Source organism: Plectrocnemia conspersa, unplaced genomic scaffold (assembly GCF_051122295.1).
Source record: "Plectrocnemia conspersa isolate PC_06_02 unplaced genomic scaffold, ASM5112229v1 ptg000002l, whole genome shotgun sequence".
In the NCBI taxonomy this organism is placed as follows: domain Eukaryota; kingdom Metazoa; phylum Arthropoda; class Insecta; order Trichoptera; family Polycentropodidae; genus Plectrocnemia; species Plectrocnemia conspersa.
Window position 1 is genome coordinate 4,057,933 of NW_028277166.1, and position 26,558 is coordinate 4,084,490.

The 26,558-nt window shown below is 29.5% G+C and overlaps 1 protein-coding gene and 1 non-coding gene across 3 annotated transcripts in view; both read right to left on the reverse strand.

Moving 5' to 3' along the window:
- LOC148237367 (uncharacterized) overlaps positions 1-26,558 on the reverse strand; it is a 202,847-nt gene that overhangs the window by 12,594 nt on the left and 163,695 nt on the right. The gene's annotated exons all lie outside the window — the stretch shown is intronic.
- LOC148237368 (U12 minor spliceosomal RNA) lies at positions 12,845-12,994 on the reverse strand. The gene has a single exon (XR_015808941.1). It is a non-coding gene; the product is annotated as a U12 minor spliceosomal RNA (small nuclear RNA).

Here is a 26,558-nt window from a genome sequence, read left to right on the forward strand (position 1 = left end):
AAACATCTCATCTCTATCCAATTTCCGGTCTACTAAGAGCTATAATATGTGTATAATTTAAATTTGCCGGGTTTAATTTTCAGCTTGATTAGAGCCTCGCTTTAACACATTAACGTCCGCGTGCTGTTAATTGAATTTGGTACAACCGTGACGCAGAGATGATGTAATTCCATCTGTTGCACGTACTCGTAATTCGCGGTTATGGGTATCAATTGTAATTAATGTAAAGATAATTTTATTAGAGAACATAATGTGTTAAGCATTAATATATAATGTTATATAACATATAGATTTACACTGATAAAACAGCACATTTAAAACTTTTTTATTACACCTTCGTTTCCTTATTGATGGATGATCATTTTGGTCACGGTAAATTAAAGCTAGTTTTGAGACAAAGATCCTTTCAAACTGTCTGTGGTCACCAAAAGTGCACTTTATAAATGTTTCTTGGAATGGAAGAATATATACTTTTTAATGAAAATGAATATAGTCGTTTGTATTGGCATTCCACGAAATATTTTAAGAGCAATGCAAATGATATTTTTATTAGAATCATAAGCCATAAGGAAAATTAAATATAAAAATACAGTGCACTGCAATGCACATAAAGCTCGATTGTGAGCTTTTCGCCACAAGAGCAAAGTAAACTTGCCAAGCAGTTAATTTCGTTTTCGTTCTCCAATTTTCCGAGCGGTCGAATAATATACACTTTTCAATGAGGTAAAAGTTTTCCGGGGTGAGGAAAAGCATGAAAAATTCATTTCGGTGTCGCAGACTAATTATGGCCGGGGAAAATTTACTGGGGCCGCATTGTCATGATGAAATATTAAAAACGTTAACGCCCTTGTATGCGCGCGTGATTAGCATTAGTTAGTAATTCAAATTAACTAGGGTAGAAAAAGCTAATCAATCACCGACGAGTGAACAACATTTTCATATTTAATAGTTACCATGTTTCAGATTGAGCTGGAGCAATCCGTAACATTAAATACAAATTAAAAAATCTAATCGTTTTTGACAAAGACAAAGAGTTGTAATACTCATTAAAAAAATCATTAAGTAATAAATAGATAGCCCAAGTTTAACAATCAACTATCATACATCTTCGAGTTAAAGATAGTTCATACTTTTTTCTCGAGAGATTTAAATTTAATTAAATAATATACATACGAGCGATATTGATAGTCATTTCCAAAATAAAATGGATTAGAAATATTTACACTTTACAACAACGTATAGGTACACCTAGTATGTCACAGTTTAGTCTGGAACTGACGTCATCGAAATTTAATTGGAAGTTTGACCCATTTTCCTGCTATGGACTATTTTCTCGTCCAACAAAGTAGCAATATAACATTAATAGCAGCAACATAATTGACATTTATTTTATAAGAAAGTTTTTCTATTTATTTTATATGGAAGTCATTGAGCACGAAATAAAAATATTACTAGCGCTACATTTTTAGATTTAAAAAAACCTTTGATATAATATAAAAAAAATATTATTTTTAATAATAATAAATATATTAAATAATGTGCTAGAAATTATTTTTATAAAAAATAATATATTATAGTTAAAAACATTTTCTTGGGATTAAAAATTGAACCAACATTATTTATATAAATGTTTTATTTATATATATTTTCAATTATGTATGAGTAATAATAAATATTAATATTAATTTAATAGTAGTATACTAAATTAAATTGTATTTAGATGCAGTTATTAAAGTAAAATTTTAGGGTTGATATTTTTAACATACTGCTTTAATTTAATTATGAAAATATAAACATATACGTATGTGTAAAAATGATCAAGATAAGATGTACTTAAAAATATGAATAGCACAATATCAATAAAGCACACCGTCCTACATAAATTGATCCAAATCCTCAAAGCTATCACTGAAAACATTATTGTGCTAGTTGCGCTTATTTTGCGCTTATGAGCGCTGACGTTCTGTCCGCAACGGATAAGAATAAGGGGCGCAATCGCGACTCTGTACGGCATACTAAAGCCTATAGTTGAACATCTTATTTAAAAGTCAATTCTATCCCAATAAAAGCTATAACCATAAATCTGCAGTCCTTTTATTTTTTATATAAATGTCAATAGTGCAATGAATTGTATCATGAGTTTCCAAATATACGTTATTTTTAAAAAATATATATACGGATTAAGTAATTTTTACATTTATTTTAATTTAAAAAATAGAACATCAGATAAATATACATGCTGCCAAAAAACAACAACAACTCCAGTATATTATTAAAGATATATTTATATTATTAATGAGCAGAGAACTGAATGGTCCTTGAAAGGAACAAACTATAATAGGATGATAATTTGTTATAATCAATCAGACCAGAACGGATCGATCTTCTTTGATTGATCGAGTTATAAAACAATTTCGGGTTCCCGAATCGTAGAAAATTGTCAATAAAAACTGTTGCTACTTTACATTTTCATTATTTTCAAGAAGATAAAGATAAAATAAATTTATTGGATTGTTGAAAAACGAGATTTAAGTATTCCGATAAGCAATTTTTATGGCGTAACTCTGAAAAGTCCCCATATATTTTTGCAATCTGATTATTCCCACGCGGAGCAGTTTCTTATTGACCATCCTTTTTTACGCAGTGGTTGTAAAACCTTTTGAAATATACGTTTAAATTCTTAATTCGGTATTTTTATCGAAAAAAAAAACAATCATTACACTATAGTAAAAAATAAATATTTTTGTCGAACTATACGGTCTATAAGAAACCAAATGTTCTAAATCAATCAGAAAATTAATAGCGTTAGAAATATTTTTTATTTTAATAATTCCTTATATTTATTATTATAATATAATAAATGTTGGTTTAATTTATTTTTAACGATATATTATTATTTAATAATAAAAAATAACTATTGCATATTTTACATGTGCTATACAAAGAAAGTGTTTTTAATATAGAAGATAAACATTGATTCATTCAATATGCTTAAAAAAATATTACACATACTTTATACTTTTATTTTGATTGATTTAAAAGGGATAATAAAATTATTACCAGTCACTGAGAAAATCCACAGCTGCACAATAATAACTCAGATATATGAGTAATTTATGGAACTTTGACCTTTGGCGTTTTTTCTTCATTGTTTGTTTGTTTGTTGGGTAATAGTTGTTATGGCGATGACTGTTATAAAGTTTTTTTAGAGAGCTTTTGAAACAATTGAATAATAATGTTAAAGAAATTAAAGTATATCGTTTTAAGATTTAAAAAGAAAGAAGGCAAAAAGTTAAAATAAACTATGCGTATTCCAAAGAGAAATTAATATCTCACGGTGTAACACAGAGGTTTAAATTAAAACTAATGTTATTTATATTATATATTATTGATATAGTTAATAATGTAAAAAAGTGTTAAATACATCTGTTTGCGGAGGACACATTAATTAATGTATTGCTGATAATATTAAAGAAGATGTGGATAATTTAAATAATGAATTAACCCTAATAAAAATATGTACTTAAACTAAAATAGAATAAAACTAAATGTATGTTTATTAATAATAAAAATATGTTAGATAATAATATAAAAATAGTTATAGATAACTCTAATATAGAAATTGTTAATAATATAAATAGTCCAGTCAAATAAGGCGAAATAAAGGCTAAATCTCGGAATGAAAGATAACAAGCTGAAATTTTGCACAGACCTTTGTTTTGGTGTTCTAAGAACAGGGTGAAAAGTCTCATAAAATATCGTGTCTGCTAATCAAGATATCACAGGTCAAAGGTCACAAAATTTGTTTTTTTGCAAATATCTCGCGTTTTATGCGTCGCTCGTCATTAGATGCTTTACAAAACTTGTAAAGCATAAAATTTTGTACAAGTTTTGTTAAAATATTTGTTTTGTATCATTAACCGTTTTTGAGATATAGCGCGAAGAGTGGGAGGCGTACATCCGTTTATAGAATCCAGCGAGTATTTCTACCTGCTTAACTTGGTATAAGCTTTGAAAAAGTAAACAATCGTGAAAAAAGTGGTCTCGGCAAGTCGTTCGAACCATAATTTTATTACTTTCTTCATTGTATTATTAGGAATTAAGAATGAAATATTGCTCGACAAGAAATTTGTGCGAAAAAATTGAAAGAGTTGAGAGATGTCCTTACGGAGTATGTACCAGATGATAAGAAGATCATTTCCAAATTAAGAGAAAAATATTTAACTGATATTATAATTACAACGAAGATTGGATCATTCCCTATTTTTTCTTTTCGCGATGCTCAAGCTTAAATTTTATCCATAGTTTGGTATGAAAATAAAAAAAGGCACTTCGGAAGAAGAACACTTGCGCGTAGTGGAAGCTGCTGCGGCGATTATTAGAGAAGATATTCGATCTTCTGTTGTTGAGACCAAGTCCTATCCGCCCCCGAGTAAAATATTAATGAAGAAATTCCGAAAACTTTATTACATTTTTTGCAAGAAGTTATTATAAAGAACAGAAAAGGAAAGACGGGGCATTTTAAAACGAAATACACAGCTATAAGTCATGCTATAATGACTTCCATACAAAAACGGTCCTTTTCTTCGCAGTTATTAATAGGCCTATCTATATTTCTTCATCATCCAAAAAGACTTTTGAATGTTTTGTCAAGTTTTTTCGCTTCATATAGTGATACTGTAAAATGTAAAATTTCAGCTGTTTATCACCCACAGCCTCGTAATCAACCATCAGAGTCAAGTGCCTTAGTACAGTATGCAGCGGATAATGCAGAAAAATATTTATACTCTTGATGGCTATAATACTGTTCATATAATGGGAATGATAAAAATAATAACTCCAAAATCTGAAGTTATATCCGATGACCGCACAAAGAAATTTACAACAAAACCAAGTGCAAAGGAGTTAGCAGCACTATCACATATACCCCTTCTAGTGTATGAAAATCATGTCGTACCCAGATTGAGCAAGAGATTCAAGCTCAAAATTTTAATGATGTAGAAGAACTAACCGAACAAATATATAATGTAGTTGATTTGTTGTGGATGTACGAAAAGTGGAAAAATATCTCACCGTTGCCAGGGTGGAATGGATTTATTGAACAACTTTCAAAAAACAATGAGAACTTTGTAACTTCTCGGATTCTGTTTCTACTTTTATTCATCATCCTGTGAGTAATATGGACACAATTTACACTACATTACAGTGTGCTATAAACACTGCCAAGAAACATGAACAAAGAACATGCTTAATAACTTTTGATCAGCCGTTGTACATAAAAGCACGTGAAATCGTAGCAGCTTCAGATGCTAGCTCAGACTTGTCCAGAGTAGTTGTGAAACTAGGAGGCTTTCATATGCTTATGTCTTTTATTGGATGCATAGGGTATATAATGAATGGAAGCAGAATCAAGGAAGCTCTCAATACAATTTATGCTTCGAATTCTGTCGACAAAATGTTGGATGGTCACGCTTTTGCAAGAAGTATCAGAGGCCATACGCTATTACTTTTTGCATTATCGATGATGATTTTTGAAGATATGGTGATTGAAAGTTATAATGCTTTAGATGGGTTCATTCAGCAGATAACAATTTGCAATGTTTCCTATGAAACTGTGGAAGAATGTGCAGGTAACTCTGGCTCCGTAGTTTACATAACGTTATCCTATAAACGAATGCGCGCTTCCCACTCCCCGCGCTATATCTCGAAAACCATTAACCATACGAAGAAATAAACTATAACAAACTTGTAGAAAATTTTATTTTCTATAAGTTTTGTGAAACATCTAATGACATGCGACGCAAAGGAGGCGAGATATTTTCAAAAAAACGATTTTTATGACCTTTGACCTTTAATATCTTAATTAACAGACACGATATCTTATAAGACTTTTCACCCTATCTTCAGAATGTTAAAACAAAGGTCTGTGCAAAATTTCAGCTTGTTATCTTTCATTCCGAGGTTAAACCCTTATTTGACTGGACTAAAAATAATTAGAAGTAATTGTAGATACAAAAATAAATTTAAAGAGACGTTGTAATTACATATTAAAAAAATTAGTAAAAAATAGGAAAATTATCCAGAATCAAGAATATGTATAAACACTAAACAATAGTATCATATTGCCAAAATTTACTTATTGTTCAAAAATATTAAATATGTTTAATAAATTCGATAAACAATTGTTGCAAAAATTACAAAATAGGGCAATGAGAGTAGTCTTAAATAAAAATTAATAATCTTAAATTCCATCGAAGTATCTATTTCGCAGTATAAAAATATGTGAAATAAATTAACGAATTTTAATAATAGAAAAGTGTTTAAATAAATTATTTTAACATATGTACTAATACAAAAATAGTAAAATAAATCAAATCAATAATATTGAGAATCACTTTTACATAATTTACAATAAATTCAGTATAAAATAATAAATAAATAACAACAGTAATAATTATGGAAAATTAACTCATACCCAGGTGTATACTAACAAATTAACAAATGAGTATAAAATAACTCACTATTCAAAGGGCTAAAATTATTTATTATTCAATGCTGAAAAGTAGTCGTATGTTCATCCATGTATTTTTGTCAATACAACGAATCCGCATTTGTGATAATACTATAAAGTGAATTCTCTTATATTATACTTTCATAATTTTGTACAATTATTTTATGTGAAACCAACACGATTTTTGTGTTACCTAAAAATGTAAAAGTTCTTGAAATATTTTTCAATATTTTTAAACATTGCCATATCTAAAATCTACACGTGTAGTACCTTTGATCTATAAAACACATTTTATCTTATAAACAAAGCACGATAGTTATTCGGTGACTGGAAGCAACTATTTTTCATACCCTTCCTAGATCAGTTAAGGTAGATTTATCGTTCTTATCGTTGTACCGAGTTAACAAATCGCTTTACCTAATGCGATTTTTTTGCGTCGACAACCATTCTATTTAATCCCACTCGATTAATTCCAGTCTATCAACAACATATCCTGATTAATTTAGCGCATCAACTCTGGCAAAACCCAACAGGGTCTCAAAAATATGCATGAGTAACCATTTAACCATGTTGTTTTTATCGCTCGTTAGGTGCTCTTCAGTCGAATGAGAATTGGACTCGATGCTAATGTACAGAATGTGTAAGAAGAGATATATAATTATTTTATCGTTTATATGAAAATTAATAAACAATTTGAATAAATACATTTACAACAATTACGCTATGTTACAAACAGACATTGGACTTTTATTATATTTCCATTCAATGCTGTTGGCAACTCCATAGTTTCTAACTGTGCAGTTGCAGTTTGGAATATTAAGCTGAATGGAAATGTTGAGCAGAATCTCATTACACCAATTTCGACGCCTAAATTGCGTTCTACGCTGTTTCATTCAATCTGCCTCAATGTTCGTTCTATATATATTATGCAGTCAGTTTTCATTTACAGATGCACCAGAGCTTTTATTGGTCAAGGCAAAAGAAAAAATCCATCCGAGTGATTGCATTTTCCACCGGTGCAAGACGTGCTTTGAATTCAATTACGAAACATAATTCTACCACGTCTGGTCTATAAATGTATACATTGTGACTACAAATTGTATATATAGTACATATATTTATTTATTCTGCGTTTTGTTATAGTAAAGTGTTAGGTGATATACAAAGCTAACGAGTCACGGTTTAGTTTTAAAGGTTATTTATGTTTATGCTTTGGATATTGCAATAAACAGTTTATTCAAAAACGTGCGTACGAATTTATAAATAATGTTTTGATAGCCTTGATATAAATTTAGTAAAAAATATATAAGCGCATCTGTTCGTCAGATTTAGTATAAATTTAAATAAGAAAATTAATGTAAACCGATATGATCTTATGTATAAGAAAAATAATTTGTGAGAAAAATGAAATACATACTTTAGATATCAGATCAACACAAGAAACAATTATTAACAATGGTATTATTTTTTAGCCTTATGTATAATATATACATGTATGTTGTTTTTACATATATTATAATATTTGATATTCAATTGACAGTCATTTTACATTTTATTATACACTGATTAATAAATAAAATTGATTAAAGTATTCATATACAAATTTTTTGCCATTAATATAACATAAAACTATTAAAATAGATAATTTTAAAGAAATTTTAGCTTATTATGATTGATAGTAGAGTGTGTCCCAAAAGTTATTAGATCATTTAAAATAAGAAATAGCCGCTTGATTTTTTGATTTTTTATATATGCTTATTTGATTATGATTGAAATTGGCCTAAAAAACTAGAAGACCTTTTTTGCTTCAGATTATTATAATGCAATTTTTAGAAACATTAACAAAATTTACATTTACGAAATCATTTACAAAAAATATTATATAATTATAATGTTTTTTATTTATTATTTTTTCATTTATATATGTAAATATATAACTATCTGTGGTACCTCAAAACAGTGAAAGATCGACCGCCGTACATGTACGGCGATACTCCTCAAAGGGTTAAGCGCTCTTAGATTAAGTGATTATTTAACATGCACTCTGTTTAGCAACCAAAATAATGAGACCGATCAATAACAAGCAATACATAAAATTCACGTTGGTTTCAACACAAGCTGAACAATATCATACAAACATAAAAATAAATTAGTATACTTTCGAATGTGTACTCAGGACCATGGTAACGAGCGAAAAGATACACTTACGGATACTGTTAATAAATAAAAAATACTTTGCTTTGCTAAACAAAATATAATCGAATGTATACATAATCAGAAAGTTACATATGGCGCTGTAAAATATCAAAATAAACTCATCCGAAGGAAGAGTATCCTCACCTTTAATAAAGAAATAGAAGACTTCAATTGATGCCGTACAACCACCAAGAACTGAAAATCGACCAATAGACCAATACTTCGGTGGGTGGATGATTAACAAAATAACTCAAGATCCAATTTATATTGACGGAACAAAATTTATTAGCCAGTTAATAAATATATAAAACTTATGGTTAATGTTCTCTCCGTGGATTTATCAACGGATACGCTTCTTTTAAATTTCTGTAAAACTTATGTGCGTGAGTGACGCAATCAAAATTTCGTTGTTTTCCAAAATGAAAAGCATAATCTTAGTGCTGCTATATATACGAGCGTTAGCACTTGTACCTAGGTATTATTGTGTGTACTCTCTACACAATTTCCCGCTTTTCTTCGTCGCAAATTTTCCCGACAATGCTCGCGGAATGCAATTAGTGGATTTGCCGGGAGCGTCGCGACGCTGCCATTGAACCGAACACAAATCAAACCCGCACAGATAGTTTAATACAGGCGATAACCGCGAACTTGTAATCTACGACCATGTAGTGAAATATTGTGAAAAAGTATATATATATATAGATATATAAAATTGGTTTTAAAATCCAAGCGAAATTGTGATATTATATTATAATTAAAATACTAGACAAGCGACACAACTTTTTTTTCAAACGATAAACATTTTCTGAGGGCGTAGTTAAGATTTCTATGCCATTGTTACTTCTCACAATATAATCTTCACACTTGAAACATAGACCATTGTACTCATTCATACGCGTGGATGGATCGTAAAGACCAGTAGATAATTATGTATGATATGCACTTCGGGGAATATTTGAACAGGTGTGAGTTTTTCTTGTCGACATGAGTGTGAACCTGCTTTAACATTAGACAAAACATATATAATAAATAAAATGATATTAAAGGATTGTTTCACATAAACGACGCGGCAGTTAATTGCTAGCGTATAATTGCTGGCGGTGAAATGCGGGATATAAATTTTCCAGAAAATATCACTTCGATTCAATCTGATTTTTTTATATAAAAAAACGTGTATTTAACATACTATATACAACACATATCCACGAGGCGACACTGGCTAACAACGTCACACTAATTCGGTCTTAAAACTCGAAGAGCACCTAAATAAAAAATAAGTTTCCGACGCTTTCCACGAAACTTCATCGTTTTATGTTGTTCTTTACTTACATTTTATGACTTGGGGCAAATTACTCTGAATATGCAACATTTTTTTTGGATTAAAAAAGTAACCCACAATTAATGAATCTATAAATAAAATGAAATACAATTTTACACTGAAGAAAAAAATAGTGAAATATAATATATTATATAAAGCAAATTAAACCTTAATAAAAAAATACACATACAAAAAATCATATTGTGAGGTCAGCTAAATTTCTATAATATAAGCAAAATATTATTGTATTATCCTTTATATTTTTTAGAAAAATATGTGGTGCGTTATCGTGGTGCAAAATTAAAAAAAAATTTCTTCGCAATAATGGTCGTTTTCTTTACGCAAATATCATAAAACTACAAGACAATATTGCTTATTGATCAAACTTGCAGTGAACTGTATCGTTATAATAAAAAAAAGATTAAACTTGACGTGCTTTTTTATATTTTCTCTATTTAGACGGTTAAATATAAGTTTTTATGTTATAACCATCTACAATTGATGCATTTCTAGACCGTTTGGAGACCTAAATATTCAATATTTTTAACTACTTTAATATCGAATAGTAAACGAAAAATTATTAAAATATATTTGCAACGTTAACTATCTAAAAAAAATTTAAATTATCTAAAAATACGATTTAAATAAATAAAAAAATTAATTTATTTTTGAAAATAATAAAGTGTTTCAATCTCAAAATCAATACAAAGTTTGATTTTAATTATATGTACTTGCTGCTAGATAATTCATAATGCGCAAAAATATTACATTATTAAATAAATTTAGACTAAAAATATAACATTATTCGTATTGATTTAAAAAAGGTAAAATATTTAATACCAGCCATTGAGCTACTATACTAATAATAATAACTTTATGTGTATTATAAAATTACCTTTTAATAATACCTTACATTTTTATAAACATATATTTCCAATTATCCAATATATCCATATGCATCCACATATAAATTCAAAGTTGGGATTGATTTTAGCAGCTAAAGAGGAAACCGAGCAAACTTGCAGCCGACCATTGCAGTTGAGCCTTCGTCACGTGGAAGCTTCCACTTGTGGCTGTGACACGATTTTCCAATTGTCCGAGCAGAAAACTAACGCCGGCTATCTCGACGCCTGGACACTGCGCATAGTAGATGACTATATAGTAGACATAGTATAAAAGACCGGAAAGTAATGTGTCATCCTGTCAAAGGCACCCGCGTGCACACACTGCGCGATGATAAAGCGACGTTGAGTTTTTCAGAAAAAAATGTCTGCGTACGTACTCGTAGACAATGCAGATTCTGAATTTTCAATGTGCTCTTATTTCAGAATTAAATTGCTGTCGTGAAAATTTTAGATTGAGATTTCCAAACGTCCAGTTTATCCAGACTTCTGATATCACCAGACATGACATTGAATGACCATTCCATTTATAAGTGGAGAGATTAAATCATAATAATGCATGGGATGGGATATACATTAGATGAGCTTTAACCGTCCAAGACAAAACATAGGTTTTTTAGTTAAAATGGGATACCGGCGTGGGAAACCTTTTAACAGATTAAGTCATAAAGAAGAAAGTTTAAATAATTTGTTGTTGTTTTTTTACCTTTCTAAGGCTTAACTTAATGTTTTAGTATAGTCTCAGATAAATGTGATGGTAAATTAAATTTAAAACTCCGTAATATATGTAATAAAGGGCAAATCTAGCCTTTAGTTTTTATTTTAAAGTTTTTTTACTGACTCATTTCATTGACTTTTTAATCAATCAACATTCGCAACTGCTCGAATCTTTGAGGCTACTTCAGAATGAACTCCTAAATATTTGAATAAAATTAATAAAGTTTTAAAAATCCTAAGGACTTGTGAGCCGCGTGTTTGACACCACTGGTGTACAGCATATATGTAACAAACAGTGTATTATAAATCAATATCAATATAAAATACTTTTGAAATATTTATAGATACAAAGTGAATAAGAATGAAGTTGAGCACCTTAAAAAATATTTGGAAGAGATAACCCAAAGTGTCCCTATTTATTAAGCAACCCTCGTATGCTGATATATAAAACACATAAAAGCATACATACACAAAACACACACATTCACATAGCTGCGATAAAAGCTTTCAAACTTTCGGTAAACTATTTGCGCCGGGCGTACTATTTGTTTTGCGAGTCGGAAGCTCCCGGGCATTATCGCTGCGAAAGTCGAACATGCATTTCGTTCCATTTTTTTTTATTTTTCAGTCCAGAACTTTTTAAAAAAAATAAATAAAAAAAGTCTACATACATATATCTTAGGATTGAAATAAAATATAAATGTAAAGAAGATTACAAAAATAGCTTAAGCATAATTTCTTTTGAATAAGTAGATGGCTTATTAGCTTCGAATGAATCACCCCAGACCATGAATCAAATCTGTGCCATAATCAAACTTGCAAATACGAATCTGGTCTTTGTTTGCAGTGGACTCAACAGGTCGGCCTGAAAAAAGCTTTTAAATGGTTTAGTCAATGTATTTTTGTTCTTCTCGTTTTGACGTAACTGTAAAAGGCTTTCAGACTTTAATATTCATATGAAATATGGTAATGAGATCGGTGACACAAAAGTACACGAGTGGTTATTGTGGTGCTACATTTAATAATGTTTCAAACGTGAGTTGTATATGTATATGAGAAAAATATGTATTTAGATACAGCACATTTAAATATTATAGGGTAGACTATTTCACCCTAATCATATATCATACACATAATTTATAAAGTATCAGATGATAAAAGAGAATATTTCTCTTCTGAAAACATTTTGGCGAGTTAAGTGAGGCAGATCGCTTCACCCGAACCTTTCGCAAAAGTAGGCGAATAGCTCAAAGGGACGACCTTTACCTCCGCAAAAATTCAAACGCTTATATAAGCATAGCCAAGAGTCACCAAGGCCCAATATTTTCCTTACTCATTAGTTTAAGGCACGAATTGTTGATGTATTCCGTTGCTTTATAAGCTAACTGACGAGTATTGCTCTTGCGAGTATCAAAGAACAGTAACGCCATCTAGTATCTTTTTTTGTAAGCACAATAAATACATATTATAATTTAATATTTTTTATAGTTTCAAATAATTGTAAATAATTACGTAATAATAATAAAAAAAATAATAAAAATATTGGGCTACTTTTAAATGCGCCACTTTTATAAAAATAATAAAATAATACTAAGACGCAAAATGATTTTAAAAATTAGGCACTTATATATGTGTGAGGGAAATTATACACGTATGTTAATAGTATTTTGTCAAAAGTGCATACGCATAATATTAAATATGAAAAGTTTTAATGTTAATTAAAAATATTTTACATATAACAAAATCGTTTTGATCTAAAAGAGCCGTGTAGCGTAAAATTTTCGTAATAAAATTTCTATGTTACTCAGGAATATTGTACATAATTATTGATAATTGAATTTTTGTTATAAATCATATTATTTTCTTGAAAGTTGAAGGCGAAAATTACGTGTTAAATTAGTTGCGAATATTACGAATATTTTTTGTGTTATTTAGAACTTGAAACACAGTAGGTAGTTTTTGAATATTTTTCTTAAAAAATTCTAATAAAGCAAAATAAATTAAGGGTTCAATAGAACGCTCAATAAGAATATTTTTTAAATTGACTAATTGTGGCAAAAGTAATGTGAATATTTTTAATTAAAAAAATACTCCACGCCACGTCGTAAAAAATGTTATTATATTTTAAAGCCCTTTTTATACATACAAGAAATAAAAGGAGAGGAACATTGCCTTCAAAGGCACGATTTTATTGCTGGACCTGGACTGGAAATTCACTATATGGCAACACTGAGCAGCAAAGAAAACATGACTAATTATCAAGTTAAGATTAGGAAAAGATTTTTTATACCTAATTAAAATATTTCGCATAAAATATTACTTAAGAATATATGTCGCAACGGTGGTTAATTTTATATTTATTTATAACATAGAATGGGTTAACTCTCACATAGTATTATTTATTGAAGAAATTATATAACGATGTTAAAAAATATATAAAGTGCCATTTTTGTCATGAGGTTCAGAATTATTGTTTTCCCAGGGTCCGGGTTCGCTCTCGGCCGCCCTGCATGCATAATATATAGTATATTTTATTAAAATATAAATATAACCAGATTTATTGACTATTATATTTTTTTAGATATATTTGTTGAAGACCCAAAATAAAATTTCGATGTCGCAAATTTTTTTTTATCTTTATATTCTTCATATACTACGGATTTATATCAATGATTTATTTATGATTTGTTTTTTTATTGTTTCGAGTGATTGTGTAAATATGATGTGACTAAATTAAGAGATCGAATTAATAATATTTGCAAAATTTTAAATATAAAATATATTGATATCAATCTCCAAGATTTGTATTTTGATTTTAATTATTTTTTATGATTTGTTTTTGATTGATTATATCACTGTTGTATTCTAAGAGAATAAAGTAAAAATATCTGCAATACTTGAAATATAATATGTATTTACTATATCAATTTCCAAAATTTGTATGTTTCTTATGATTTGTTTTTGATTGATTGGTTGTGGCAATATTATATTTGATTAAGAGATTGGATAAGCAATCTCTGAATTTTTGAATATAATAATATACATGTATGGGTTTTTATAAAATTTAAAATAAGATGTTTTTTATGATTTGTTTACCTATTGCTTTTCACATTTTATTGACAAATTTTTACGTCATCTATACAGCACAGATATTTGTAACAAAATTACTGGCATGTTCTACTTTTTTATCTTAAACAATTGATTTTACTCGGTTTTTCTGTTAATTTTTACTATTTAATTTATTTTAAATATGACATTTATACAGAGTGTATATGTCATATTTTTATGATATTTTAATATTTCTATAAAACGTTGATATTTTAGGCATTATTCCATAATACAATTACAAGAATGTATCAAGTTTCAATTATTTGCATACTTAAATTTAATTTTAAAAATACACATTCGAGGATTTAAAACCCCTGATTGCTGCCCTCGGTACAATGAGCGTATCATGGTAAATTATTTGGGATTACTTTTTAGGGCGTACATACAAAATAATCACAATATCCCATACAATTACTCTATCAGCAGTTATATTAAAATAATCATTACTTTTTGACTTTGTCTATAATTGTAATGATTGTTTCAATGTAATATTAATATTTTATATCATCATTTTTAACGCGTTTTAACATGTACACTGAGTGTACATCACCGGAACCAGCGGATTTTTTAATATTAGTTTGTGTTTTTAACGAAACTGTTTTATAATTAAATTGTTTTTATTTTACTATTCCAAATAAGTCAGAGTTATTGCATTATATACTTTCACACAAATAATTGATTAAAAAATCCTGTTATTTGTTAATTAAAATTCCAATGTGCAATTCATATTGTTTGCATTGTGTTATATTTTATAATTATTATATGTGTATAAATTATTAAATACATATTACTCCCAATGAGTATTTTTACAGCATTTTATTTTGCGATTGTCTAATAATAAATATCTTTAGAGAACACTTCTATATTTTAATGCCTAATGATTTATGATAATCTGAAGAACTAAACACATTTTAAATGCCAATAAACGCATTTTTTTGTGTTCTTAATACCAACGGATATATATATGTATATATTTACCATGCACAAAAATATTGAAATGAATTTTAGCAACATTTTATTCAATATCACAGAAGAACTTAGTATGATTATGAATTAACACAGCCATTTTAAGCATATAATTAAAGACTACATTGCTGCGGCTGAGATTTTATAAACTAAACCAAATCATTTGCACACGTTCTTCAGGCGTTGCATTCTCAAATCAACTTTACACAATCATCACAGATTATGCGATTTATAAATCAGGTTTTAAAAAGCAATGATACCACTAATATTAATCTGACTGAATATTTAAATGTGTTTTCAGTGTAGTAATAAACGCAATTAGGAACATTGATTGAATTTCAGGCTTTTCGTGTTTTTTTAATCCGAGGTTCGGAATCGCTTTTTGCGGTGCGGAAAATGAATTTTCACCTCAGAGGTGAATTGCAGCGGAAAATTCGCAATTTATCGTATATGCGCGTAACATTGCATTTAATTTTATGCCAGTCTAGTTGAAAATGGCGTCAGGCAGAAATAAACGTATGTAGGGGAGAATAGGCTATATAAAGTACGGATAATATCAAATATTATTTCAATAATTATAAATCTACAATATATCGGAAAATGTTAAGAAACATTTACTTTATAAGAGTGAAAATGTAAATTCTCGTTAAATAAAAAGCCATATATTACATAGAATTTTTCTGAAGTAAAAATAATATATTATACAGAACTCTACTATAATCTTTAAGTAAACTCACAGAATCATCATGTAATAAATAACAAATTATCAAAGATTCTTCAAATAAAATCTCTACAATAAATTCTGTATATATTTAAAAAAAAAAGTATTATATTTAAAAACATTATAATACATAATTATTCTATAAAAAAAATAATTGTGATGGTTTAAAAAGACTTTGCCTAATCATTTCTGTTAAATAAAGAACCTACACAAAGCGCACAATGGCACCGAGCTACTCAACTAAACTTACTGTTGATTTTCAAATTAGCTAAAAACTCTTTTAATGAACATTTGCATAATATATTATGGTTATGTAACACAAAATGTGTATATATCTTAATAATGATGTCGTAATTTGGAGATGAGCATCACTCGTTCTTTGTTGTTGCGTAATGTTCAACCGCGGACAAAGGAGCTTTCGGGAGAGCTTTAGAATTTTCTCCTCCATCATCAATCACATCGCCAGATGTCTGAGTAAATAAAAACGGCGTCTAAAATACGCTATTTTATGTAAATATAAATTTTACGCATTCAAAATTCATTGCTGTTTAAACTTTTGATCGAATTTTCCAATAAGGCGAATTGTTCGGCTTTATACCGATCGTAAAAAATATGTGTATGTTCAATATACAGGTATCGCACGCGTAAAATTTTACAAGGGATATAAACCCCATTTTCGGGACATGCTGTATTTGCCTTCGGTTGTTACATGGGAAGAATGAGTGAGCAGGTAAACAAATTGTATAGCCCATTTGAGAACCACCGAATGCGCCACTGGGCGAACACACACATAAATTAAGAAAAAATTGTGAGCGAGTTTCATAAGATTAGTAATGTTACATAACAGTTATATATAAGGATATAGATTATATACAATATAACAGTAATGGTTACTGTTTTTGTCAATGTAAGGACATCGAGCTTTCGTTTCTGGTTCGAGAAAATTCCATGTGTAACAATTTGAGAACAATCCAGAAACTTTGCCGCATACATATTAAAGTTAAAATACATCGTTGTGGTACTTTATAGAATATATGATTCTATATAATAATCCAGAAATAACACTGGATGTTAACAGGATAGTGAAATATACGTCGGAGCTAGTACCATAGTTCACATAGTGACCACTTAACTCAAGAAAAAGGTAATGAAAAAAATTGCTACTTTATTTAAACCATCTGAAGAACATCTTCAGCATGGATCTGGGCTTTCTTAAAAAAAAATATGAAGAAAATTGTACAAATTAAATAGATAACGGATATAATAGTCTATTGACATATGTATGTTATCTTAGAAATCGATTAAAACATTAACACAATAAAAACGCCTAAAAGCACTTTCTTTTTATCTTTATAATATTTAATTATAGCCATAGCTGCTAATAGCCGACAAATAAAATAATGATGAAAAAGTACTTGTAATGGCCGAAATTCTAGAAATCATTCATATTTTTGAGTTATCAATATGCAGCTGTGAATTTTCTAAATGCCTTATATTGTTAATATATATATATATATATTTAAAATTATTAAAAATAACAATAAATTTTAATTTGGTATAGAAATATTTGTTGACAATAATGTCCACATAACAACAATTAAATGAGTTTTTTCGGCAACAGGAAATATTAAAACGAAACTTTGTACTAATTTAAAGTTTAATTATTTAAAAATAAAAATAAATAATGTTTATATTGTAAACATGTTTAAACTTGTATTTTAAAATTATTTTTATCTTTACGAATACATAAAAATATTTATTCATTTGTTATTCGATATTCGAAACGTTGAAATCAAAAAATATATGTAAACTATATATAATGATACAACAATAACTAAAACCATTTATTATCATAAGGCGATTATCCCCGTATCAGTATTAAAATATAAACATCTAGTAAACACCCAGTAGCATCAACTTTTCTTTGTTGTCGACGCAATACTTAATACTTAAATTATGCGAAGCAAGTTTATTCTTCCCCTTTCGCCGCTACGTTAGTACGACTGTGTTTATATTACACACACACAGCGCATATATTTTTTCATCATATTCTCTTAGCAAATATTCATTTCGCTGAGATGTAATTTATTGGAAGTTTGCGTTTACACCACCTAGGCGGCTGTGTAATATATATCATTCGTATTCGTGCGGTTGTTATTTTTTGTGTTTGCCCGCTTTCAGTGTTGCCAATTCGAAAATTAAAGTGCGCTCGCAAACACACGCGCGCTCGGCCCTTCGATGAAGAATTGCTTTTATTTATGGCGTGTGCGCTTCCCTAAAATGTGTTTGTGTAATATACGATTTATACGCGATAACAGATGATGTTTTATGGCATACCGCCATTTTGATTGCTTTGAATATATAAGTTATGAACACACTTTTTTTTAGATAACTTAAAAGGGGGGAGTGTGTGTTACATTACAAACATAACCTAACATCAATATGTTATAATATAACCAATATAATAAATTAGATTTCTTGGAAAATAATTTAATAATATAGGAAAGGAAATGGACATGGCTTAGAGAAATGGGTGTATGCAATCGTATACCTAGCAAAAAACCGTTATTGACCAAATAAATGCTCCTACCATGGGCGAAATGGGCCAATTGATACAAAAGCTGTGCTGTTTTGGATTGAGAAAGAGTGACACTCTTTGATAAGAGTACATTTGATTTATAAAGGTCAGATGGAGTGCAATTCGTTTGTCGTTAATAAGGTGAAAAATACAGCGAAAAATGGCTGGAAAAAAAGAACTGCGAAATACATAGAAGGGGTGCTCCTTATTATCCGGAATGGAAGGTATTCACCACATCGATTCTACAATTGTCTTGAAGTTTTGTTTTAAATCTTTAATGGAAAAGCACATGGCACATGGGTGATATTTTTTTATATCAATATCTTTTTATTATGTAATTGCAATAGAGATGAAATAAAATTTGTAATAAAATGAATAATTATTTAAAATTTTCAAAAAATAAGAAAAATGTATAAATAATACAAGATCTTTGTGGCAAAGCTAAGAAAAAAAATCGACTGTACAACTCGAAATAAGTGATCGAAATAAATTTCTATGATATTTTCGACCACAAATTCTTTTAATCATTTATCACTTTTATGATTTTATGTGTTTTAGCAGTATTTAATGCTAAAGGGAAAGAACAGTTTAGTAATAACATAATTAGTGTATATTAGTAATAATATACGATTTTCAAATATTTTAAAATTTATTAATATAAGTATTTGTTGAGTTTGGATTTTATTTTATTTTTTTATCTATAATAGTGAAAGTGTAAGAAAAAAATTAAATAATATATATTGAAATTATTATATTTTATATATAATGTAAAACATATATTTAAGGACGGAATAGCGTAGTCCGTAATGTATCAGACTAGTAACTCTGAGGTTATGGGTTCGAGCCCCGACAGTGGCACTCAAATTTTTATTTATAAAAATGTGCTATTGTTAAAAAAAAACACCCTCAACTGACATCTATTGTTTAAACATAAAATAGCACATACTAATTTATAATTAATAATATAGATGTCACTAATTCCCAGACTTTCAGTCTGGTGGTTAATACTTATTTGTTATTCATTATGTCTGATTGACTTAATCAGTTGGTATAGATTTGCTTGTTGTAACGCATTGGGCTTACGCCTGTCAGGTCACAACGGAAAATTTAATAAAAATAAATAAATATAATGATATTGAAATAGGTGCGTTTTTATTGCACCAAATTTTAATATTTAATTTGTTTCTCTTATGAGTTGATCTCTATATTTTTTTTTGTTAATACTATGATATTTTTGCACTTCGCAACACAGTCCAAAAATATCATTATATTAACAAAATCATTATTATATTAATCAAACCGTCGTGCCATACTATGTCAAAAGCATTTTCTATATCTAACATTTAAATACCCGTATTTTTTTCATATAAAAATTAGCGCACACTGTTAAATTGCTATGATTTTTATGGAAACCAAACTGTTCGTTAATAATTATATCTCCCAAAGATTTTTTTAAATGCCTAAGGATGATTTTTTTTAAATATATTACTAAATGGCAGCAATAAACCGTTGGGGTGATAAATAATCGGAATCGTAGGATCCTTATCGGGGTTTTTTATCAGATGAATTTTAGCGGGTTTTTTTTTATTTCTGTAGATATAACCTGTAGCTGTTTTCTTATTAAATAAATATTAGGCAGTGAAGGATGCCAGAGAGCACAGCTAGATATTGCTTAAATGACGTACGAGATAAGCTGCGAGTGAAAAATGAAATATTACCCAATGTTCTTCAATAGTGCGCGAAAATAGATAAGAAGGAGGAAAAGCGTTTAACCGCACGACCAGATGGTTTCAGCTACCCTTAAAAATTACCCCTTTCACGCCGAATTAGGCCCAGAAGGGAAGCACTTGGAAACTTGGTGAGGAAAAGAAAATTACGAAGGGCAATTAAAGAGTTTCCTTCTGCCGGGGCTGCTTGGAGCGTGAAAAAAAACTAATTATAAAGTTATGATTTTAATCAAGAGCGGCAGGTAACAGGTTAATTCAGCTCTGTTGCTACTGTGATGATTAATTAATATGTGTGCAATGCGACCGCGATAATGATTAGGTTGACAAATTTAAGTAATTAATTTTGTTCAATTACTAAAAAATGTTTTATAAGTATATGTTTGTCCCACATTTTAGCTACATAACCACCACGGTAGATAAGTGTTATAAATAATTGTTTAACAATCAAAAAAAATAATTAATGTGTGGCCATGGAAAAACAGTTGGTGGTTGAAGGTTGATTTATTATCTGAAGATTGTGACAATGATAGGCGTTACAGTCAGGAGACAATTGGCGTGACTTCATCTCAAAATGCGAGATTAAAGTAGCGCCTGTGTCACCTTGCAGGCAAAATATATTTTAAAATGTATGTAATTGATGGCGCAGCATTTTTAATGTACTTTTAACTATTATTGGTAACGCATACAAATTGTCATTATTTTTTATCACACAGATTATAAGCCAACTTGTATTCTATACCAAAGGATCATACTTGTGTATAGTATCGCTTTTTTTGTTTACCGAGTAGCAAAATGGCTGCCGGTGCAAGTTTCATTTGACAATCATTGCTACGGGGAAGACTCCGTATTAAAGTTTAATTAAGAGTCGCCGAGGCAAAGTAGCCCCAAGAATTGATGGTAACGAGTCTGCCCGGAGCCTGCCTCCTAGTTGCAATTTGCATTTTCTTTCCCCCTGGAAAAGCTGGAAAGCTCGGTCGGCGGCTTTCCCACTTCCGGCCGCGTCGCTAACGAGCCAAGGAAAATATTTGCCAGACATTATGCAAATCGACACGTGCCGCACCTCGATTAACGAGATCGGTTTTGACTCATTTTTTATCTCCCTCACAGGAAAAAAACGGCCTGTGTCCATGTGTGTTTGTGTGCGAGCTTCAAAGGTTGGCTGCTGATCGATACGTCTGGTTTTTGTCGAATTTTGCTAGTGAAAGACCTTGAAAACGTAGCTAAATGAACACATACCAATTTTGGCAATGTTCGTAGGGAAGCTCAAGTTACTTCTGTATAATATCAAGTCAGTCCATAAATGCTTACATATTTACATCATATATTAAAGATAACAGATTTCATAGAACAACGCGCTACCATAAAAATGCTATGATGTATAATACAACGTATCCGTCTAACGTGTTTACTTTTATTATTAAAAAGTTTTTATAAATATTTTAGTGGCTGTATAGTATGTGTAAAATTAAATATATGCATACGTTTGATCTCGTCGTAGTACTGCGTCATGTAGTTTCCAAGTCGTTTTAATTATAGGGGTTTAGATAGCTATTCATTCATACTCCCGCCCGTTTCACTGTTGCTAACCTTCTGTTTTTCACCAAAACGGTGATAAAATCGCTCGATGCGGGAATTCAAGTAGACGTCGTATATACAGATTTTGAGAAGGCCTTCGACAAGGTTTGTCATGGGTTATTGTTAAAAAAAAATGTCGAACCTCGGTTGCTCGTATGATTTAATTCAGTTATTCTCAAGTTATTTGAGCGATCGTAGACAGTTTGTAGCCTATGACGGCTGATTGTCAAAATAACATTTCATTCCTTCAAGGGTCCCTCAAGGGTCCAACCTGGGCCCTCTGCTCTTTATATTATTTTTTAATGACATAAATGCGGCAGTTACAAATTCAAGTTTTCTTCTGTATCAGATGATTTAAAATTATATAAATGCATTCGATCTGTTGCGGACTCCTCTCTACAGAGTGATTAAGACTCTCTATGGAGATGGGCTTTCGTTAACCGTCTGCCATTTAGTGTCGGAAAGTGCCAAACTGTGTCATTTTCACGATCCATCAGTTTATTTTTTGACTAGAGAAACTTCCACTAAAAATCTCGGAATCACTTTTGAGAGCAAGTGGAGGTTCTCTCTACACATACACGACGTCTGTAGTAAATCTTCTAAGATGCTCGGCTTTGTTATGAGGAACGTCTTTCACTTTGCCGATCCGTCAGTTATTCGCGTCCTCTATGACACATTAGCTCGTAGCATTCTTGAATCGGGATCTATAATTTGGAATCCCCGAATGACCAAATATTCCCTTTTAATAGAAAAAATTCAAAAAAAGTTTTTAAGATACCTTTATCAAAGGACATATGGTTATTATCCGTTCTTATATCCCAGCGCCTTTCTTTCAGAAGCGTTAGGAAACAATTCGCTGAGTTCTCGCAGAAAGTTGTAATTCGCTAAGCACTTCTACAAATTACTGAAGGGGGCTGTCAATCCAGCTGTTCTCGAGGAATTCCAGTGTTCTGTTCCAAAACGTCTTCGAGAATCATGATCACGTCCTCTTTTGATGCACGTTGGGCTAGACTCGCCTATAGCTGTGGCCATCCGACTCCTTAATACGCTGGCATTGCACAGTCCGGTGCGTATCATTTAATTTTGATATTTTATGTTTTTATTTGTATCATTTTTTGTGTATTATTTTAATTATATATATATATTTTGTGTATTGAAATAATACAATTATTGTTTTTCGACCATCATGATGCATTGGGTTAACTTATAACATTGGGGTCACGATCGTCTTAATTTAATTTAAATAAATAAATTAATTAAAATAAATAAGGTTTCAGAAAACCAGATGTTTTTATTAGCAACGTCTCGGTTAATTCGGCGTAGCTCAGTTTTGTGTGAGATTGACTGTTTATTTTAAGTCGTCAAGTCAAAAAAAATATTCTGGATTATGGGTCTGGAAGCAAGTTCCTGACTAAAGTGCTTAAAGAAATGAGTCAGTGCTGCAGCGTTCTGACTTACATGCCCTTAAGAATTGAAAGGAAGTATTTCGTTCCTTTAAGTTCTCGATCTTCTAACCAATATCGATGGTTTTGGGTGAAACCAGACTGTTTTTAATATCTAATACATAACAAACTAGACGGTATAACTGCATAACTAAAATAAAATAAAATTTGCAACGTCGTCATTCTATAAAATGCATAATCCTTAGATGATGTGTTTCGATTCATGTTTCTACCGTATTTCTTTGCATCTAACACTGATTTAGTGTATTTATTCTGTGGCTTATTTTGCATTGAATATTTATTTTGTTCAAGTATGGTCCACGGTTTTTATATTTTCTTTATGAATTTTAATAAACGAATATTCGAGTACGCAATATATTTATTTATGCCAACGAGAAGAAAAATCTTATAGGGACTCTTTTAGTGAGACTTTAAGTCACTAATTGAGTTGCAGCAATTATATATAGTATTAACATAGAATTATGAAGGTTTAATGCAGATAAAAAAGTAAAAGCTTTATAAAAATAAACTTAAGCCCTTGCTACTAATAATAACATGTTTTTTCCAGAGCTATTGTAAGCTACACAATTTTAATCGTATCTCCAGCGCTATCGCTTTTTTTAAAAGTATTTTGCCATAATTTGCTTACTATATACAAAGTATTGTCTTAAAGCAAATATTGCCTTGTCTTATACATTTGCTTTTATATCCCTTATCTACACATAACATGCATACAGCTTAAGAACCCAAAAAAAAATACGATTTTATTTACAAAAAAATAAAATAACTTGACTTATATATAAAATTTTACGAATTGAGTTAACTATATATTCTTGTTTTATATTTATAATTTTACTTATATTTAATTTACAAAAATACTACAGCATGAACTAATCCTCAGACCTATTATGCTACTCGGGAATTGAATCCCCAAAGGTTGGTTGTGAATACATATGTGATTTAGATCAATAATTCGAGTAATTCCCAGCGAATTGCTTTTTCATTTCAATGCATTATCGTGGATATTAACTACTTTCCCACTATACTTATCTAAGATACAAATATTTAAAAAATATATAGCTTAGGTTCGAGTGTTAAAGAATGCGATATATGTAACTGATAACAAAACACAAAGCCAAGCCGGATACGAAAGCTAGTAATATACAACTATATTTTATTACAAGCGTATATATTTTTATATCCTTTATTGGTCCAACCTGTATGCTGATAACAATAGCTAAATAATTCAAAATTTAGAACAACAGCGTTCATCCAGTCCCCAAACGTTCATCATAATAAATTCGCCTTTATATCGACACTAAACCACTCTCGCAGAGGACAAAGAATTTATATCTACGAGCAAAAACTCACAATGGCTATTGTTTGTATCGAATGAAACGTTACCAAAGCTGGACAAACAAACAAATTGTATACGTTCACATTTTCAATATACACTTTATTTCTGTAAAGTTAATTAAATTATTTGCACTCAAATTTCACTCGAGGTTTCGTCATGAATGGCATTGATCCGTTCTCGCGAACGTCACGATTTGTTGATTGTAATATGGAGAAGCATAGTTTTAGAGCGTCTTTCATGCCATTCGCTCTTAAAAGGTTGTACGGATATTGCGCCGAATATTAAATGATACCAATGAATGAGATCATTGTCTGAAAATAAATAATTTATTAACAGGATTTGTATAGATTATAGCAGAAGCAGCAAACTATTTTTGTTTTTAAAAAGTCTGTTATATTTATAGATTGATTATATATAATTTATTTTGCAATATTCATGCTATGAAGCAAATATCATTTTATACAAAGAGATGAATAGGCTTTTAGTGCATGACCTTTTTATTTTTTTCTCTATGATTTTTATAACGAAGTAATGAAATTTTTTTATTATTCGCCATTTTTAGTCAAAATGACATAAGATTTAATTTGTAACTTTTTGCATTTTTCATTCTTAAAATTTATAGATAGCAAATTTTAAATTTGATTTTAATTAATAAATTAAATTAATTTTTTTTGAAATCTTATCAAAATTTATTTTTATACTTATTGTAAAATCATGCAACTTTAATTCTAAGTCAGTTTTTCTAGAATCTGGCTGGCAAAAGTCGCAAGAATTTTAAATTTCTGTGTAAAACTAAAAAGTTTTGCCATTTATAGAACATTTACTTTTTTCTCAAAGATATTTTAAAATTTAGCCGAGATATTACCAAGATCTATTTTGATATGTATATGAATAATACAACTGCAGTTATCATGTCTTAAAAACCCATTTACATGGCAAAAATTATAAAAAAAAAACATTTTTAAACTTGTCGCATTTTTTCTAAGATTATTTTCACAGAAGTTACGAATTTATATTTATTTATAGTAGCCTTTTAAAACAAGAAACAAGGATTTGTAGAAAATGTTTTATGTCGATATGATAAAAGTACGGCGGGTAATGTACCAAAAACCGTTATATCCCATATAACCTTCAATAACAAAAAACATTTTTTCACCTAATATTCAATTTTAATTTTAATTACACATTTAACTTAATTGTTTTCTCTAGGACACGAAGTTTTAGACAGAAGATTATAAATCAAATTTGATAAAAATCTTGACAATATTTTTAAATTAAGTTTTTGGTGATACGCTTAAAATTATGGCCGTTATTTTTATTTAATATGAGAATAAAAGAAGTAAAAAGTTTTATACATATCTTAAAAACATTCAGTTAAAATGTAAAATTATTGCTATTTTATAAAGATGACTTAAAATTTTTACTGTCTCGTAGCTAAAT